We start from the raw sequence: 18,993 nt of genomic DNA on the forward strand, positions 1-18,993 counted from the left end.
AGAGAGACCCTCTCCTTGCCCACTGCCTGAGTCCACAGAGGAGGGGCAGAGGGAGACCACACTAGGGCTTGCCTGATTTGCCCAGAGGAGGCCGACTGTCCCACTCACTCAGGGCAAGACTCTATCAGTAGGGCAAAGGCAGAGGAAAGGGCCCTGAGTCCTGAAGGTTTTCTGGGAGGTGTCGGGGCGGGAGCTCCCAGCTGTGTCACGTGCCTGACATGGGAGGTAGTGCTCGCTTCATCCGGGTCCTTGCTGTCCATGCCCTGACTCAAAGGGAGGTTGATTGTCTTGGCGGTGGTAGGGAGAGGTACCTTCTGACCTCACAGAGACCTCCCCTCACCTAAGAGATGCCCTCTGAACTCAGAGAGACTTATCCTGACCTCACAGAGACCACCCTGTCCTCAAAGACCTCTCCTGAGCTCACAGAGACCTTCTGTCCTTAACAGAGACTTCTCTGACCTCACAGAGACCTCCCTGTCCTCAGACACCTCTCTTGACCTTGGAGAGACCCCCCCTCTGACTTCAAAGAGACCTTCTTTGACCTCACAGAGTGCCCCTCTGACCTGAGGCTTCCTCTGACCTTGAACATACCTTCCCTGCCCTGACAGTGACTCCCTTTGACACACAGAGACCTCTGCTGACCTCACAAGAACTCCACGACCTCACAGAGACCCTATCTTATATCAAGAGACCACCCTGAGCTCACAGAGACCAGCTGTGCCCTCACAAAGACTTCCCTTGACCTCACTGAGAAACCCTCTGACCTCACAGAGACCTCCACACACCTCACAGAGACCAACTCTGACCTTATAAAGAGCACCCCTGACCTCACAGAGACACCCTCTGATCTTACAAACACCTCCTGTGATGAAACAGAGACACCTCTGACTTCACAGAGAGCCTCTGTGACCTCACAAGGACTCAATCTAAAGTCACTGACACCTCCCGCAACATCACAGAGACCCTTTATCACCCCACAGAGACCTCCCCTGACATCAGAGACACTCTCTCTGACCTCACCTGGATCTCCTTTGATCTCACAAAGAAACTCTCTCACCTCACAGAGACTTACCATGACATCACAGAGACCCCCTCGGACCTCAGACCTCCTGTGATGTCACAGAGACCACTTGGACCTCACAGAGAGCTCCTATGACCTCACAGAGACCTCCCCTGACCTAAAAGGGGACTCCAGTGGCCACATGGACCTCCCATGACATCAGAGATAACCACTCTGACCTCACAGAGAGCAAAACTGACCTCACATGACCCTCACAGAGGGTTCATGACCTAACAGAGACCTTCCCTAACCTAACTCTCTGACCTCACAGAGAACTCCCTTGACCTCAGAGTCATCTCTCACTCAGAGACCTACCTGACCTCATAGAGAAAACCCCTGACCTCACAGAGACCCCCTGGGACCTCACAGAGACCTCCCGTAACCTCACAGAGACCCCCTCTGATCTTGCAGAGATTTCCTGTGACATCACAGAGACCCCTTGGACCTCACAGAGATCTCGCCAGACATGAAAGACGCCCCCTCTGACCCATGTGGATCTCCCTTGACCTCAAAGATATCCCTCTGAACTCAAAGACAACTGCCCTAAACTCACAGAAAATAACTCTGATCTCACAGAGACCTCCCTGACCTCACAGAGACTGCCCTGCCCTCACAGAGTACTCTCTTGACTTCCCAGAGAATTCACTGACCTCACAGTGCTCCCATGACCTTACAGAGACCCCCTCTGACCTTACAGAGACATCCCCTGACATCAGAGATGCCCCCTGTGACATCACATGGATCACCCCTGGCCTCACAGAGACCCCCTCGACCTCACAGAGACCCCCTTGGACCTCATAGAGACCTCTCCTGACCTAACGGAGACCCCTTCTGAACTCACAGCGACCTACCCTGACATCAGAGACTCTCCCTCTGACCCCACATGGATCTCCCCTGACCTCAGAGAAACCCCCTCAGACCTCACAGAGACCTCCCCTAACCTCACAGAGCTCAACTCTCATCTCACTGAGACTCCTCATGATGTCACAGAGACCCCTCTGACCTCACAGAGAGCTCCCATGACCTCACGACACTCCCTCTGACCTGACAGAGACCTCCCCTGACCTCAGAGAGACCCCCTATGATCTGACAGAGAGCTCCCCTGACCTCAGAGATACCCTCAGTGCTCAAAGAGAACTCCCCTCACCTCACAGAGCTCCAGTGACCTCACACAGACCACTTCTGACCTCAGAGACATCCTGTGACCTCAGAGTCCTCCCCTGACCTAACAGAGACCTGCCTGACCTAACAGAAACACCCTCTGAACTGAAAGAGAGCTCCCCTGAACCTTATAGAGACCACCCCGACATCAAAGAGACCTCCTCTGATCTCTGAGAGACCGCTCTGAACACAGAGACCTCACCTGATGTAACACAAACCCTCTCCGACCTCACAGAGAGCTCCTCTGATCTCACAGAGACATCCCTAGGACTCACAGTGAACTCCCGTGATCTCAGAGATATCTCTGACCTAGAGAAATACCTGACCTCATAGAGACGACCCCTGACCTCACTGAGACCCCCTCTGACTTTACAGAGTCTTCCTGTGATGTCAGAGACCTCTCTGACCTGACAGAGTACTCCTGTGACCTTACAGAGACCAACTCTAACCTCACAGAGACCTCTCCGGACATCAAAGACACCCCCTCTGACCCCATGTAGATCTCCCCTGACTTCAGAGATACTCACTCTGAACTCAAAGAGGCCTCCCCTAACTCACAAAGAAGAACTCTGACCTCACAGAGACATCCCCTGACATCACACAGATCACATATCACCTCAAAGAGACCTCCCTGACCTCACAGAGACCTCCCTGACCAGACAGAGACATCCTGTGACCTCACCAAGACCCCTACTGACCACAGAGACCTCCTGTGACCTCAAAGAGACCCACTCTGATCTCATAGACACTTTCAATGACCTCAAAGAGACCACCTCTGACCACACGGTGGCCTCCCCTGACCTCACAGAGACCCCTCCCGACTAGACAGAGACCTTCTATGACCTCACTGAGACCTCCACTGACCACACAGAGACCTCCCATGACCACAAAGAAACCATCTCTGATCTCACAGACACTTCCAATGATCTCAAAGAGACCCCCTCAGACCACACAGTGACCTCCCCTGACCTCACACAGACCACCCCCAACCAGACAGAGACCTCCTATGACCTTACAGAGAGCTTCTCTGACCAGACAGAGACCTCCCTGACCTCACTGAGACCTCCCTTGAACTCACCGAGACCCCCGCTAACCTCCTAGAGACATCCGGTGACCTCAAAGAGAACCCCTCTGACCTCACAGTGACCTCCACTGACCACACAGAGACCCTCTCTGACCTCATGGAGACCTCCCTAATCTCACAGGCACCCGTTATGACCACAGAAAGAACCCTCTCTGACATCAGAAATACAACCTCTGACCTCACATGGATCTCCTCAGACCTCAGAGAACCCCTCTGACCTCACAGAGACCTCCAGCGATCTCAGAGTGGCCACCTCTGACCTAACTGAGACCCCCACTGACCTCACAGAGACCTCACCCGACCTCACTGAGACCCACTCTGACCTGAAAGAGACCTGAAGTGACCTCAATGAGAACCCCTCTAACCTCACAGACACAATCTCTGATGTCAAAGACACCTCTGTAACATCACAGAAGCCTCCTGTGACCTCACAGAGACCTCCAATGACCTCACCCAGATGCCCTCTGTCCTCACAGAGACCTCCCCAGACCTCACACAGATCTCTCAGGACCTCCAAGAGATCCACTCTGACCTCAGAAACCTCCCATGACCTCACAGAGACCCCTTCTGACCTCATAGAGACCTCCCCTGACCTCACACACACCTCGCATGACCTCAAGGAGACCTCCTCTGACCTCACAGAAACCTCTGTGACCTCACAGAGACACATTCTGAAAGCACAGAGACTTCTCGTTTCCTCAAAAAGACCAAATATGCCCTCCCAGAGACCACCCATGAACTCACAGAGACCCTCTCTGACCACACATAGACCTCCCCTGATCTCACAGAGACCCCCTCTGACCACAGAGAGACCTTCCATGACCTCTCTGAGTTCCCAACTGTCCTCACAGAGACCTCCAGTGGCCTGACAGAGACCTCTCATGACCTCTCAGAGACCTCCCTGGACTGCACAGAGACCTCCACTGACATCAAAAACCTCCCTGACCTCCAAGACATCGTGACCTCATAGAGACTTCACCTGACCTCACAGAGAGCTCCGCTGACCTCAGAGAGTCCTCCTCTAGACTCACGGACACATCCCTGATCTCAGACACCACTGTGACACCACAGGGACCCCTGCTGACCTCAAAGACCTCTCCAGACCTCAAGGACCTCCCTGACCTTAGCAACCTTTGTGATCTCACAGAGACTCCTGCTGACCTCACATACCCCATCTGACCTCACAAATCACTCCCTGACAACACACACATCCAATGACCTCACAAAGAGCTCCCTAAACTCACAACGACATCCCTGACTTCGCAGAGACCTCCTGTGACCTTGCTGAGAACTCCAGCGACCTCAAAGAGAGCCTCTCTGATTCACTGAGACCTCCCCTGACCTCAAAGAGACCACCTTGACTCACAGGGATCTCACTGAGACTTGCCCTGACTTCGCAAAGCAACCCCCTTGACTTCACAGAGACCTCCCCTGACCTCAAAGAGACCTCCTATGACCTCACAGAGCCTTCCTCCAACTTCATATAGATGCCCTCTGACCTCACAAAGACCTCCCCTGACCTCACAGGGACCCCTTGTAATCAAACAAAGATCTCCCCTGACGTCACAGAGACCCACCATGACCTTATTGAGACCCCCTCTCACCTCACAGAGACCTCCCTTGACCTCACAGTGACCCCATCTGACTTCACAGAGCCCTCTCATGATCTTACCAAGACTCCCTTGGACCTTACAGAAACCACCTTTCACCACACAGAGACCTCCCCTGACCTATCAGATACATCACCTGACACACAGACCTCCTCTGACCTCACAGATACCACCCTGAGGTCAGAGACCTCCATGACCCCACAGAGACCTCACCTGACATCAGAGACCTCCCATGACCTCACAGAGACCTCCCCTAACCTCACAGAGACCATCTCTGTCCTCACAGAGACCTCTTAGAGACAACCTCTGACCTCACAGTGACCTCCCATGACTTCAGAGAGACCCCATCTGACCTTACAGACACATCCCGTGATCTCATTGAGATTCCATCTGACCACACAGAGATGTCCCCTCACTTAACACAGACGCCCTCTGAACTCAGAGAGATATCTCCTGACCTACTGAGATCCCCTATGAACTGACAGTCTTCCCCTGACCTCACTTGACCTCATAGAGGCCCACTCTGACCTCAGAGACCCACTGTGAACTCAGAGACCTACCCTGATATCAGAGAGACCTGCCTGATCTGAGAGAGAACTCCTTGAACTCAGAGACCTCCCCTTGACCTCACAGAGACCCCCTCTGACCTCACAGCGACATCCCTGATGTCACAGCACCTACCATGATGTCACAGACCTCCACTGAGGTCACAGAGACCACTCTGACCTCACAAAGACCTCCAGAGACCTCAAAGAGACAATCTCTATCATACAGACACCTCCGATTACCTCATAAACACCCACTCTGACCTCACAGAGATGTCACTTGACCTCACAAAGAACTCCTGTGACATCACAGACTCCTCTGTCTACTCAGAGACCTTCTGTGACTTTACAGACACCCCCTCAGACCTTACACAGACTACCTCTCACCACACAGAGACCTCCCCTGACCTATCAGAGACATCCCTTGACGTCGCAGAGACCTTGCCTGACTTCACAAAGACCCCCTCTGAACTCTCAGAGTCCTCCCCTGACCTCAAGGAGTCCTCCCCAACATCACAGAGACTTCCTTGACCTCAAAGAGACCCAGACTGAACTCAGAGATCTCCCTGACCTCAGAGATCTCGTGACATCAGAGACCTCCCCTGACATCACAGGCACTGAAAATGACCTCACAGAGACTGCCCCTGACCCCACAGAGACCTTCCATGACCTCAGAGATACCCCTTCTGATCACACAGATACTACTCTGACCTCAAAGTGTCCTCCCCTGACCTCACAGGGACCTCCCCTGACCTCACAGAAACACCCTCTGACCTCACAGAGAATGTCTGGAGAACACACAGACCTCCAGGCTCAAAAAGTACCCCCACTAGGGGCCAGCCAGTGGCATAGCAAAGTTTGCACATTCCGCTTCAGTGACCCAGGGTTCGCCGGTTCAGATCCTGGGCGCGGACTTATGCACTGCTTGTCAAGCCATGCTGTGGCAGGTGTTCCACATATAAAGTAGAGGAAGAGGGGCACGGATGTTACTCAGAGCCAGTCTTCCTCAGCGAAAAGAGGAGGATTTGCAGCAGATGTTAGCTGAGGGATAATCTTCCTCAAAAATAAAAAAAAAGAGTATCTCCATTACCTCACAGAGAACACCCTGGATCTCCAGAGACACCCTCTGATCTGACAGAGACCTCCCTGACATCACAAATACCTACTGTGACATCACAGAGCCCTCCAGTGACATCACAGAGACCACTCTGACCTCACAGAGATCTCCTGGGACCTTAAAGAGCAACCTCTGAACTCACAGAGACCACCCCTGACCACAAAGAGACCTATCCGACCTCGCAGAAGTTTCTGGGGCCTTCACTGAGACTGCCTCTGACTCACAGTGACCCCTTTTGACCTCACAGAGACCCCTGGGGACCTCAAAGAGGCCACTTCTGAACTTACAGAGAGCTACCGTGACCTCAAAGAGACCTACTAGACCTCACAGAAGCTTCCAGTTACCTCACAGAGACCCCCTCAGACGTCACAGATACCTCCATGACCTCTCAGAGAGACACCTTCTGATCTAACAGATACCTTCAGGGACTTCAAATTGACCAGCTCTGAGCACACACAGACCTCCCCTGACCTTGAAGACCTCCCTTACCTCAGAGACCCCCAGTGACCTTACAGAGCCCTGTCCTCATCTCACAGAGATGCCCTATGACCTCAAAGAGATCTCCTCACGTCACCTCACAGTGATACCCTCTGACCTAACAGAGACGTCTTTTGAACTCAGATAGACCACTTCTGACCTCAGAGAGACCTCCCCTGACCAGAGAACTCACCTCATACCGCAGAGACCTCTTTAACCTCAAAGAGACCCCCTCTGACCTCAAAGAGAACTCCCTAAAGTAAGAGACCTCTCCAACCTAAGAGACCTCCCCTGACTGCACAGATACCTCCTCTGAACTCACAGAGACCTCCCTGACCTGAGAGGCCTCAGTGTCACCAGACACCATGCCAAACTCAGTGACATCAACTGAGCACAAAGAGACCTCTCTGATCTCAAAGACATCTCCCTGACATCACATAGACCTAGCCTAAACTCACAGATGCCTCCTTAATCTCAGAGACCCTCCCATGTCCTCAAAGATACCCACTCTGACCTCACAGACAGCTGACCTTACCACACAGAACCTGGTCTTACTTCACAGAGACCTCCTCTGACATCACAGGGAACTCCCTGACCTCACAGAGACCTCCCACAACCTCACAGAGAACCCCCATGACCCCACAGAGACCACCTCTGACCCCACAGAGTACTCCCTGACCTCACAGAAAACCTAATTGACATCAAGAGATGTCCCTGACCTCAGAGAGACCAACCCTGACCTCACAGACATCCCCTCACAACACAGAGACCCACCCTGACCTCACAGAAACTTCCCTTTCCATCACAGATACCTCCTCTGACCTCACAGACATCATCTCTCACCTCATAGAGACCTCCCCTGATGTCACAGTGTCTCATATGACCACACACAGAAAGCTTGAGATGTTAGAGAGACCCCTCTGACCACACAAAGAGCTCCTGTGACCTCAAAGAGAGTCCCTCTGACCTCCCAAAGACATCCAGTGACCTCAAAGAGACCAAATATGACCTCACAGAGCCCTCTCCTGACCTCAAAGAGACCAACACTGAACTCAGAGATCTTCCTGAGCACAGAGAACTCCCTGAACTCAGACACCTCCCCTGACATCTCAGAGACCACCCATGACATCACTCAGACCTCTCTGACCTCATGGAGACCTCCATGACCTCATGGAGACTTCTCCTTACCTCACAGATAACTCCCCTGACCTCAGAGACCTCCCCTGACTTCACAGAGAGCTCCCCTGACCTAATAGAGATAACCCATGACCTTACAAAGACCTCCTCTGACCACACGGAGACCTCTCTGACCTGAAAGAAACCTTGTGTCACCTCACAGACCTCCCTGACCACACAGGGATGACCTATGACCTCACAAACACCTGTCTTGACCACATAGACACCCCATCTGACCTCACAGAGACCTCCCATCACCTCACAGAAGCCCACTCCAACCTCACAGAGACCTCCACTGACCTCACGTATACCCTCTCTGACCTCACAAGACACCCCTGACCTTACAAGATGCCCTCACACAGTCCTCCACTGAATTCACAGAGACCCCATCTGAACTTACAAAGACCTGCCCTTATCACTGACTGGTTGCCCTGAGCAACTCAAGGTGGGTTTAGAAGCATTCACTCTTTTTCCAAATTGTTTTTTTCTTTTGTTATGTTAAGGAGATGCAATCACCAATCACCCTGAACTGGACCAGGCCTGTCCAGTAGAGCTATGCCTGTGACTTTTGCCTTATTTTTAAGGCTAAGATCTCTCCAGGAGGAGCTTAGGCCTTATTACCATCACCTACAGTGTGTGTGGAATCACATTTTCCAACTGAGCCTGTGTAAGAGGATAACCGACCTCTCTCTTTTGAGTATTCATTCCTCATCCCAAATAAGCGTCCCTGTTTCCCTCTGTTCAGGGATGCCATGACTCTGGAAATGATTCCTCATGGTCTCCTGTTTGCAGCACATATACTTTACTTTGTGGGACAACTAATTCTGGTGGAGAGTCTTATTTAACTCGCCAGGAGGGAACCCACTGCGGTTTCAGTAACAAATTGGCACCCAACACAGGGTTTACCCTTTCATGGCGCTCGTGCTGCCAACTGGACATTGCTGTTCCCTCAGGAGACACAATGGCCACACTGAGTGCTTTGCTTGGTGGCTCTCTCAATGGAGGCGAGTGGCACCAACCCCACGGCACAGTTATAAGATTTCTTTCTTTAAGTTGTCTCACAAAGTCTGCCTGCTACAGCCTGTCTTCAGGGCTTGAGTCTCCCATCCAGGGGTGGCCTGCCTTCAGGGGAGTGAGAATCCCCTGTGGTTGGAAGGATTGCATGACCTGGCCACTCCGGAAGGGCTGTGCTTGGCTCTAGTGAAACGGAAGCAATCCCTGTTGACTAGTCTGGGGTTCGAGTCCCCTCTGGAGAATGAATATCCTCTGGAATGGCGAAGTGGGGGTTTGAGGCTCCCCTGAAGTCGCTGAGTCTGTCTTTGTGTTGTGCCTGTGATTGGAGGAGGGGTCCCTTTAGGTCGGGTCAAGCCCCCTCTGGAGCTGCTAAGTCTGTTTTGTTTGTCTTTGTTGAGGACGCTCAACATCAATCTTGTTTTTCCACAGTCTGCCTTTTCTGGCCTCCTAGGTCTCTTTTTCTTTCCTTGTCCTCCTGATCAGTGGCCCCTGCATGAAACCCAGGGTCCACCAGGTTTATTTTCCCTTTAAGGTGACAAGAGATTTCCACATATTGAGGTATATGGGGCAACTATTCAGGTTCAAAACTGATTCAACTTGAATTGAAAAGCCTGATTTATGGCCTATCAAACATACATTGTACATCTGCTTAACCATTAAAGTAAAGAATATACTCTCTTAAGATAAGAAGGCACACTTCCCCTCCTATGTCCTACTGGTGATGCCCAGGTTAGCTCCTCTCCTGACATCATGGTCATGTTGACCTGCTAATTTGCAACTGAATATCTCTTTGAAAATGTATCCTAGGTGTGTTTTATATCTTCTTTGTTCTAAAAATATATAAGACTGTACTGAAACCCATGCTTCTCCAGAATGCCTTCTAAGGTCTTCCTGGGTTATAATCCTCACTCTGGCTCATAATAAACTCACTTCAATTTTGATTTATAGGTTGGTTACGGATTATTTGTGTTGACAAAGGACTCACTCAGGCTGGGTCTAGTTTCAGGCCATTAGGCTGCTAAACCTCCTCTGGGCACAGTCTTGGGGCATCTGCATCACCACTAACTGTTACAAGTTGCTCCTGGGAGGTGGGAAACAGACCATAAGAAAAGACGCTAGAATATGGGGGGAGCAAGGACCATCTGAGAGGAAAGCCCATTGGGCTGCATCCTCCAGAGTTGGAGGGCCTTCGGGTATTCCCCCATTGACTTGAGAGCAGATGATCGTTTTATGTAACACAGCCTGGCTGCAATATTTACTGGAATACGGGGAAAGATGGCCTGAAAATGGGACCCCCAAATGTTAATGCCATGCTACAATTAGATCTATTTTGCAAAAGTACCAAGAAATGGGAAGAAATCCCTTATGTCCAGTGCTTCATGGCACTATGTCTAAATGAAGGGTTAAAGGTTGAATCTAAGACTTATCTTTCTGACAAGGAGGACCTGCTGCTCTAAATCAGGCCAGAGTCTGGTAACAGGGCAAAACATCTTACTGTCTGCCTCCCTCCCCCAGCCATCCCTCTGCAGGGAATTGGACTCTCCAACAACCAAAGACTTTTCACTCTCTTCTTCCTGATAGTACAACTAGATTAGGAACCAGTTACAAACCTGGGATGTTGCCCCTAAGACAGGTGCCTGATGGTGAGGGGAGACTTATTAATGTGTACATCCCCTTTTCCACCTCTGATTTGTATAACTGGAAAGCACACACCAAAGGATGGAGGGACTGACACTGAGTGGAATCCCAAAGATCCTGATGATAAAGAAAAGCTAGGATATTTTCAGGGGCTGCTTTTAAAAGTCATGAGAATAGTAAGCCAGCCACCCATTAACTTGTCTAAATTAAGAGAGGTCCAACAAGGCCCTGAGGAAAACCCCTCCATGTTTTTTCAGAGGCTGACGATGAAAAGTGTTACTGGCGCTCAGTTAATATCAGCCCTCATATTGGTTCCCCTACATTGAACCCAGCATATATGGGGTTAAAACCAAAAGCATTCATCCCTGTTCCCCATTTCTTTAGTACTCATATGCAAATATCTGTCTCTTTAACCTTTGACTCCCTGAGCTTTACAACCAAAGAAAAGTTACAAATTGTTAAAGCCCAGGTGGGCTGGCATTGGGCTCACATTAAAGTTTTAGCTAGTTATGCGTTCTTGCAGTCTACCACGGGGAAACTGTTGTCTAGAGAGTATCAGAAAGCTGAGGCTTTCCGGACCTCAACTCCCTGACACCAGAATCCACCATCCATCATGAAGGCAAGACAGCCAAGCATGCATACCTGCACTCATCCTGTCTTATCATTCCCCTCTCCCTGCAAGCAGCCTCTCAAGGCCAAACACAGGGTGCTGGGAAAACATCAGCCAGCAAGGATATATGCTCACCCTCCCCTACCTAAAACTTCAAACAAAACCCCTTGCTTGCAGCTTTTCAGAGAGTTTGTGATTTCAGAATTAGCTATCCATTCTCCTCTCTCAGTGCTTTGCAATAATAAAGTCCTACTTTCTTCCACTACACCTGGTGTCAGATTGACTTGCCGTGCAACAGGTGAGCAAACCCACTTTGGGTTCCATACCTAAAGTAAGACACGAAGATGAAAAGGCAAGCTACCCTGCTACGTGTGGCCCTCAACTCTACTCAAGGTAACCTGAGGAAGAGAAGGAATACGCTGTAGGTGAGTAACCTCAGCCCCCATGGAGGGACCAGAAACCCATCAAGAAAGTTGGGGGCTAATCAATGTGCTGTGGGGGATTGGAAATGGCCACCCCAAAATGTGTCTCTTTGGAATGGGGATTATTTTGGGCTGGTTACTTTTAAAAACTGAAGACAGGAGAGAAACTCTGAAAAGTAGAAGTTACCCTTTGTAAGAGACATTTACATTTGTGAGGGAAATCTCCATCTGTAAAGGTGTCTCCCTCTCTGTACCAGGAAGAAGTAGGGATGACTTTACCTCTAAAACTCTTATCGATGCAGAAGGCAAGGACTCAAGTCTGCATAATAGCCTTACTCTTGTTTACTGTACTTTTCTGGTAACCTCCCATAACTGACTCCCGCACCTCCAACATCCTCCTTTGTAGCTGAAGATGGTATTTAAGATGAGGATCTCCACCATTTTGGCAAGTTGCTCAGTTTTCCTGAGTCTCGCCCATGTATACATGTTATAAAGCTTTGTTTAATTTTCTCCTGTTATTCTGTCTCATGTGAATTTAATTCATAGGCCACCCAGAAGGACCTAGAGTGTGTAGAGGAAATGTCTTCCTCCCCTATAGTGTGTACCCAAACGGGAAGGGCATTAGTGGCAGGATTGTCTGCACCATCCCCAGAGAGAGAAGGGATTGAACAGGACCGAGCCGCGGCACCTTCCCTTGGCTACAGATGAGATGTGATGGGGCTGTGGGTCTCCCCAGTTGGCTCCAGGAGCCCACTGGTGACCTTGGCAGTAGGAGGAGAGGATATTGAACTTTTTCTCAATAATGGAGCCAGGTTCTCAGTGTTGAATGCCCCAAAGGGAAACTTTTATAAAGGAAAGTGTGACAAAGAAGAAAGGTATCAGGAAAAAGAGAGACCAGAAGGTTTCTGGAGCCCTTGATCTGTGAAATAGGATCAAAAATGCTGAAGCATTCTTTTCTGTATGTTCCAGAATGCCCTGTTCCCCTCCTAGGGAGGGACATGACATCTAAGTTAGGGGCCTCGATAAGCTGGGAACAGGAGAATGTGGACTTGTTCAAGACCTTAGTGCTGTCAATGCTGAATAGTACTGGATTTATAATAGTAAAATCTTCATTTCGGTTCTGGCACAGAGCTCCTATAACTTCTGTTATTTCCCGTATGAGAGCCATACAGGCATCTTTTCTTATAATAATTCCTTTAGTCCTCAGTTCCTGAAATAACTCCAGAGCAGTAAAGGTGAACTGGCTCTCTTTTGTTACTCCTAACAAGGTCCTTTCAACTACACCTGAATTTCTGTTAATAGGGTGACTTTTGGAAAGCCCTTAAGCATGGGGGCTGGTTGCTATGGAAAACAATTGTGTGATTTGGGGGTTGGAAGTTTCAGCCCCATCCCCCTCCCCACATCTCCAGGTGGGGAGTAGGGTTGAAGATTGAGATCAATTGCCAAGAGGCGATGATCTAACCAACTATGGCTATGTAATGAAGTCTCCATTAAAACCCAAAAGGATGGTGTTCAGAGAACTCCTGGGTTGGTGAACACATGGAGATTCAGGGAGAGTGGCACACCCAGAGAGGGCCTAGGAGCACCAGGTCCCTTCCTGACATATTTTACTCTATGCATCTCTTCCACCTGGCTGTTAAGTAAAATGGCTTCCTGAGTTCTGTGAACCACTCTATCAAATTAATCAAACCCAAGAAGGGGGTTGTGGGAACCTCTGCTCTGTGGCTGGTTGGTCAGAAGCACAGGTGACAACCTGAACTTGCAATTGGCATCTAAAATAGGAGGCAAAGGGTAATCCTGTGGGACTGAACCCTTAACCTGTGGTACCTGATTCTATCCCCAGGTAGATAGTGTCAGACTTGAGTTAAATATGTTAAAATTCTTAGCCAGGAAGGGATATAAAGTGTCTAAAGGTGGAGGAACAAATATCTAAAGAGCTTGTAAAGTACTTGGGGTTCATCATTTCAAGGGGACAACACAGCCTTCCCCTAGAGAGGAAAATGGTAATACATCAACTTGCTTCGCCAAAAACTCATAGGTAGCTCTGAGGATTCTTGAGGATGGCTGGGTTTTGCCACATTTGGATCCCTAACTTTGGGTTAATTGCTAAGCCTCTCTAGGATAAACTACAGGGGCCAGAAATGGACCCCTTTGAATGGGGCAAGCTAGACACCGTGGTGAAAAGATGGACCCCATGCCTGACAGCTCTAGCAGCCACCTGACTCTTAATCAAGAAAGCTGAAAAATGGACTATGGGCCTACCTATGAGGGTGTGGGCCCCACCCCCCCAATCAAGTCCCTAGCCTACCAGAGACTAAAGGACATCTCTGGCTATCCCAGAATAGAATAGTGCAATATCAAGCTATGCTGCTAGATTCCTCTCAGATTTCTTTAAAACTCCATCATACCTTCAACCCAGCTGCTCTTCTCCTTGATTCCAATGGGCCTATAAGTCATGCTTGCACAGAAGTGACTGCTAGCCACAGAGGTCTCCAGAGTGAACCATGGACATTAAACATGGGCCAGAGATGCTTAAACTGCTCGAAGCATTACGGGGCCCCAAGGAAGTAGCTGGGGTCCATGGTAAAGGCCATCAAAGTGGAGAATCAGAGGCCACAAAAGGACATGACTTGGCAGCTGCAGCTTCAAAAAGGGCCGCTCTATCAGGAGAGCTTCTCCAGTTACCATTAATTCCCAAGCTACCCTTCTATGAACTGACACCTTCTGTGAACTTACCCTGGATGAAGTAAGGGAAGCTATTACACAGCGTTAGCAGTGGTCCCCGATAGCCAAGGGCTGGATGACAAACCGAGGGGGGAAGATTTAGGTTCCCAAACAAATAGCTTGGGGGCTCCTTAAGAGTGCTCATGCTAACTTAAGTCGCAAGGAGGGAACCCACTTTGATTTTGGTAACACCCTGACCTCATAGACGTGCTGTCTGACCTCCTGAGACCCTCTCTGAGCACACAGAGAACTCCCCTGACCTAACAGAAACCCCTGATCTCACAGAGACCTCGGCTGACCTAATAAAGACCTCCTCCAACATCACAGAGACCATCTCTGAACTCACAGAGACCTCACCTGACCTCACAGAGACATCCCCTGATACCAGAGACACTCCCCCTGACCACACAGAGACCACCCATGCCCACACAGAGACTCCTCTGATCACTCAGAGACCTCCACTGACCTCACAGTGACTCCCTCTGCCCTCAAAGTGATGTCTCCTGACTTCACAGAGAACTCCCTGACGCACAGAGGACTCCCTGAACACACAAAGAACTCCCGTAATCTCCCAGAGACCTCCAGTGACATTACAGAGACCCCCTCTGACCTGAGATGTCCCCTGACATGACAGAGACCAAATATTACCTCACCAAGATCCCCTAAAAACAGTGAGAACTCCACTCACCTCACAGAAACCTCAAATGACTCTCACCAGAACTGGGATCTCAGGGAAATGAGGAGAGAATGGTGGGTGCACCCACCCCTCCCCAACTGACTGACAAATCCCATGGGTCCTATTGACTGTTAGCACTCTGGAAGCCCCGCTCCATGGAGTAAAATCCTTCTTTTTATCTACACATGCACAGTGACGGTGACTCTGGACTCAGAAAGGCCCTCGGGCTTGCTGAGGGACAGGTCCTTGTGGCACTGAAAGAGTAGGGGATCCCACTGGCAGAGGCCAGGTGTGGTTGCAGGCAAACTGGGGTTCCCAGCTTCTACAGCTGTGTCTCACATCCCCGTCTCCCCTTCTACTCAGGTCCCGCTCCCATCTTTTGGAAGTGGCTTTCAGCCCCTCTTTGCCCATCAGGGACCAGGGGGCAGGGTAAGGCTATCCCTCCTGTGTGCTGATCATCCGGGGCCTCCTTTATTGTTTGACAAAATGAGGCCCCCCATCAGGAAGGAACTCTTCAACACAGAGAGCAGGAAAGATTTGACAAGTCAACAGGGCTGAGGAACACTAGCCAAAGGAGTGTGGCCATACTATGCATGCCATGCCCCCTGTGGAAAGAGTGGGGAAACCAGCAGGCCTGGTCTTCGATACATGGGCACCACCCTTCACTCTGGAGTCAGAAAAGCCATGCCCTCCTGCTGCCCAGAGCTCTACTCTTCAGAGAAACCCATGACTAAGGGCCAAGGCAGGCTCTACCCTGGCCATTTCCCTGGGTGCACTGTGGCAGGGCACAGGGAGAGGTACATCCTATGGGGGGCCTGCTATGCCTGAAGGAGACCGGCCATCCCAGCTTCCTGGGCTGAGACTCTGTTGTGGGTCTAAGGTGGGGGAAAGGGCCCTGAGACCTGAAAGTTCCCTGGCAGTTTTCATTGGCCTGGTTGGAGCAGGAGGCTGCCGGGCAGCTGGTGTGCCCAACCTGTGTCTCAACCCCTCCACGTTCGGGCCCCTTCCAGCCCAGGCTGGGCTCCCAAGGGAGGATGACGGCCTTGGCGGCAGCCGGCACAATGGCACCAGCACAGGGGTGATGTCCCACAGTCTCTTGGGAGGCACTGGGTGGGGTGGGGCCCCCCTATGGTGTGGCATGTGAACTGGGCTGCCTCTGGCCACCTGTGGGGCAGGTACCCACCTCAGCTCAACAGATGCATGAATGCCACGAATGACACTTGGAGAGGAACTCAGGGATCTTCATGCTCCTGCCTCAGGGTAATTCCTCTTGCCCCACCACTCCTATCGGACCCAATCCTGACATGCCCAGGTCCAGATCTGAGACCACAGTGGTGACCTTGGAACCTACTTCTTACTTCCCTGTCCAGCCCACTGTGGTGGTGTTCTTGGTGGGTGGGGAAATGGCACTGACGGTGGCTGCAGTGGTAAAGGCCATGGTGGCAGCTGCTTCCCAGACATCTGGCATCTTGGGGACCTGGGGAGTGCATGGTTGGTGCACCCGCACCCTTCCCACCCCCCCCCCCCATCTCTCCTATCTGTCCTAGTGACTCTCACCACTCCAGGAGCCCTGCTTTCTTGAGTTACAGCCATCACTGAGACTGCACTTGTTTAAATTACATGACCTTGAAACCTCCCTCCATAAGCTATTCAGATCAAAATTCTCCCTGGAACCTTCTGAGTTGGCTGAGAGCAGAGCAGCAAAGACCACAACATTCTCCAAAGTTTGAGGCAAGATTTTCATCTCGAACTTCCTGGGCACACCCCTGGGCTCCTAAGCAGGCTGCTTCTGATCTTAACTATGGATTTTGGGCCATCCCCTTCTGTCATTTTGAATCTGGTCTGCCTACCAGGATTTCATGTTCTGGAGAATATCTTTGGCCTTTTTGGGGTGAAACTTCAGTGTTTCCTCATGGCTTTGCTGCCTCCGTTGGTCCAACAGCTTATGGAGGTGGGCCACCTGGGCCCACGTGACTTTACATATGTTGAGTCACTGTGAACCTGTGAGTGAAAGCATCTCACACTAATTCTATTCAATGGGTTCCTCCCCAATGTGAGATTTCTGCTTACTGGAGGAGATCAGAGGCATTTAAAAAACTGTCCACAGACATTCATTCGTTCTTTTCTCTACGTGTGAATTCTAGGCTAATCAGTCAGTCATAGTTCCTGGTTAAAAACCTTCCCCATGTAAGTTACATACACATGGTGTGTTACTCTCTTGCATGCATTGAGATTTCTTCTTTATAACATCTCAACTGTACAGTTGATTAATTTTATGACTTCATTGTGTTTCATAGACTCTGTATTTGAGCCATGTTTATACAATTGTCCTTTTACAAGAACTCAGGTTATAGCTCTGAGCTCAGGTTAATATCTTTCCTAAATTAAAATTAGGCAAATTTTCTACTGGGACAGCACTTACTCCCAACTCAAATTATAGTACTGTTATTGTGCTTTCCTAATAATCATCCCATTCCCAGGACTCTAATGTAGGGGACCAGGGTTCAACCCAAGAAACACCATCACTGTGCAGTTAGATGGGCCCTTCCTGCAGATATCTGGTATAGGTACCACTTCTTGGTTTTAAAGGTTACTTCTCCTGCCTAAAGTCAATTAAAAAATAAATTTCTAGAGAGGTGTTAGGGAATCAAAATGTTGTAGAGCATGCAAGGCAAATATTGACCCTTACATGGGGAAAGAATGTGAAATGGAGTGATGCACCAGTAAGTAGAAACATGTTTTAGGGCACTATCAATTACAAAATGTTTTCAAGATTGAAGAGAAAATTAAGATGTGGTTTTGGTAAGGTTATGAGAGAAGAAATCATCAAGGGGAAGGGATGAGGGCAAAGAGTCTAAGAATTTATCCATTTCCTCTAGATTGTCCATTTTGTTGGCATATAGTGTTTTGTAGTATTCTCTTATAACTCATTGTATTTCTGTGGTGTCTGTTGTTATTTCTCCTCTTTCATTTCTGATTTTATTTGTCTGAGCTTTCTCTCTTTTTTCTTTGTACGTCTGGCTGGGGGTTTGTCTATTTTATTTATCTTCTCAAAGAACCAGCTCTTTGTTTCATTGATCCTTTCTACTGCCTTTTTTGCTTCCATAGCATTTATTTCAGCTCTGATTTTTATTATTGCTCTCCTCCTGCTAAGTTTGGACTTTGTTATTTTTCTGATTCAATTAGGTGTAGTTTGAGATTGCTTATTTGGGATTTTTCTTGTGTGTTAAGGTGAGCCTGTATTGTAATGAATTTCTCTCTTTATATGGCTTTAGCTGCATCCCATATGAGTTGGTGTGGTATGTTATCATTTTCATTTGTCTCCAGATATTTTTTATTTCTCCTTTTATTTATTCAATGACCAATTGCTTGTTCAATATCATGTTTAGTCTCCACATCTTTGTCCCTTTCTCAGATTTTTTCTTTAATTAATTTCTAACTTGATAGCATTGTGATTGGAAAAGATGCTTGTTATTTCAACCTTCTTAAATTTATTGAGGCTTACCTTGTTTCCCAGTGTAAGGTCTATCCTTGAGACTGTTCTGTGTGCACTTGAGAAGCATGTGTATTTTACTATTTCTGGATGGAGTGTTCTATATATGTCTCTTAAGCCCAACTGGTCTAGCTTTTCATTTAATTCCACTGTTTCCCTGGTGATTTGCTCTCTGGATGATCTATC

The sequence above is a fragment of the Equus przewalskii genome, chromosome 5 (genome assembly GCF_037783145.1).
Source record: "Equus przewalskii isolate Varuska chromosome 5, EquPr2, whole genome shotgun sequence".
NCBI lineage: Eukaryota > Metazoa > Chordata > Mammalia > Perissodactyla > Equidae > Equus > Equus przewalskii.